We start from the raw sequence: 2902 nt of genomic DNA on the forward strand, positions 1-2902 counted from the left end.
TGGCCTACATGAATCGGCTATTATTTAAATTTATAAGTTGGTAACTAACATATCTTATTTATTTACCTTCTTTTCTATGGCATCCCCAATTAATCCTTATTTTTTATTTCTTATAGGCACTATTTTATTCTACCTTACTCTGTGCCCATAAAATGCTTACTCCAAAATGGAACAGTGAATCTTATTCGGGCATTGAATAACGCCTACTTGCTCTTTTATTCCACATCAGGGAGTATTATTGGATTGATTTGTGAAAACTGAATGAGATTTATCGTTACAAGATTGAGGAGTACTCATATGATGCAGTTAATAAGTTCAAAATTTACCCAGATCAAATTTCTCCGTGGTTAGTGGAATAGATGCCTAATAAAGGAAGTTATCTAATTAGAAACTTACAAGCAGCATATATGGATTTCCAATTTTTTTCTCTAGGAAACATGTGGTCTGTTGTAGTAGTTTGGCAACATTTAATCAGTCACATGCCATACTAGATCTTATTGAAGTGAAATGGGTAGATTTGGTAGCAGACATGCCATTCAAGATATGTAATCCCACTTTTGAAGGTCAGGAGTGGCAAATAATCACTGGTAGTGATCCTAAGAACACATAAGATATTTGTTCTCGTATTATTTATTTATGATCTATCTCTTCACTATCTTCAGTATTTCTCACTACATTTCTTTCTGATGCAGGCCTTGGTCTTACCACAATGGTGGTTCTTGGCCAACTCTGTTATGGCAGGTTAGTTTGTTATGCTCAAATATTCTCTCTGTTGCTAATGTTTTATTCATTACTCCAAAAAACTCTTTGTAGAAGTTATATTTAGGTATAAGTTTCCTGAGTTGTCATGCTTGAATCCAATAGGATATGGTACCTCGGTGATGTTTTATAAAATAAAGCAATAATGAAGGAATGTTGACAGTGCGGCTTAAGATTTTAAAAATAGACTTTTTGTAGCTTATTATTGCAACCATAAAGATGAAAATACCAGAAATCACTTCAAGAGCTATTGAAGTTGCTTAAAGACGCATATCAAGAGACAAGTGGCTTTAATACTATGACTAAAAAGAGGAAGGTTCGTTAGGAATTAAGCACAGTTATTCCAGACATGGTCAATTGCTGGATACCTTGTGGCTAAGCTTATACTTGCAGACCCAACTGCAGCCAAAATTCTGACAACTGAAGAGGATTCTGAGCTTATCAATGCCTTCTCTTGCATGATAAGTGCTAGCCCTAAGAGAAAGTGTGGTCAGAAGAACTCCCAAAAGACTTACATAATATAAGATTCTGAAGATGCTTTTATACAAGGATAGGTAACTTCAATTTGCGGCTCAACTTACCTATCTGAACAACTTAAATGTATAACGGTGATGATAACAATGGTTTATTTTTAATTTTATTTTGGGGTTAAAGCTTTTGAGCAGTGATTCGAGTATCATAGGATCTTAATGTAAAGATGATTTGTTGATTTACGATTAGCATTAGCTTGAAATATCTTCCTGGATTGGAGATTAAACATATTATTTCCTTTTTATAGACTTTATATGTAACACCCCACAAACCTTTGCATTTAATTTGTAATTAGAAATCCCTATTTATTCAATCTCTAAGGTGACTTGAACTCTTTTAATTATTTTGTAATTTTTATATCGCATTTCATAAATTTAATTCACATATTTAATTTTATTATGAAATTTTGATTTTTATTATTTTTGTCAATATTATTTTATTCTATTTTAAAAATAAATTTTTAGGAGAAAAGACAAAAAAAGGGGTAAAATCCCACGGGAATATACCTAGGGGAAAAGACCCACGCGGGCATTGCACGCCTCGTGCGCATGCGTGTGTGCGGCCAACACCGGAGGTGCACAATGTGTGCACGTCCCATCACCGTAGGGCATGAGGTCAGTTTGCGAGCGCAGATAGGCACGACACCGTGTGCCCTATGTATACGCCGTCCACGCTGTACGCCCTGCATGCAGTAGGATAAGCCAACGCACCTGCAGGTTAGGCATGCAACGCGCAGCCAACTGGGGAGGAACACTATTGCCTCGGGTAGTGTGCGGCCACCACCTTGGGTGTCGGGCACTGCCTCGGCTCGTGCGCACCACTAGTTTGGTGGTATGCCATTGTTGTCTTAAGAGTGTGCCACCATCAGTTGGGAGGCTTTCTTCATTTTTGCACCACAGTCGAGTCATGTCACATCACTTCTTTCTCATTTAACTCTCCCTTTCCTCACTAGATTTTGTCATTTGTTTCAAATTTAATGGTCCCCATTTTCTATAAATAGGGACCCCTCTCTTCAATTTTTTTTATCACTTCCATTTCATTCTTCCATTCTCCAAGAGCTTTGGAGTGATTTATGTTTTTTTCGTCCCCCATCTGGTCCGGAAAGACGTGAGAGGACCGCTCCCTATGGATGATGGTGTACCCTCTGACGAGAGTGGTGCTGCGAATTATTTAGTAGGGGTCACCTTTGGTTAAATACTGTCGTGGTTATAAGCTATCTAATAAAACCACTGTGGTTGGCACGGTCGTTGTCATAGATCATGTCATGGTTTGGCAAGCCGAAAATGTGTTATTGGCAAATTACTGTTATATATCTGATCTGATCATTCCACGTGAGTAGTCAAAAATTCGTATTTGCCCTCAGTAGATGGAAGTTGGAATGACTTCCCGAAGCATGACATAAAAATCTAAGTATATCATGATTTATTTGATTTTCTCTATTATGAACATGATTGATTTGATTGTTATGACTATGATATGATAGATTTGATGTTTTCTTTAATAAATAAATTATTTTCATAAATAAGAAAGGACCCTGTTGTGACCCCTGATGGTAAGTATTGATGACATAATTATTCACTTTTAAAATCTTATGATGTTATTTAAATATTAT

The sequence above is a fragment of the Carica papaya genome, chromosome 9, assembly GCF_054855325.1.
Source record: "Carica papaya isolate Zhongbai chromosome 9, ASM5485532v1, whole genome shotgun sequence".
NCBI classification, from domain to species: domain Eukaryota; kingdom Viridiplantae; phylum Streptophyta; class Magnoliopsida; order Brassicales; family Caricaceae; genus Carica; species Carica papaya.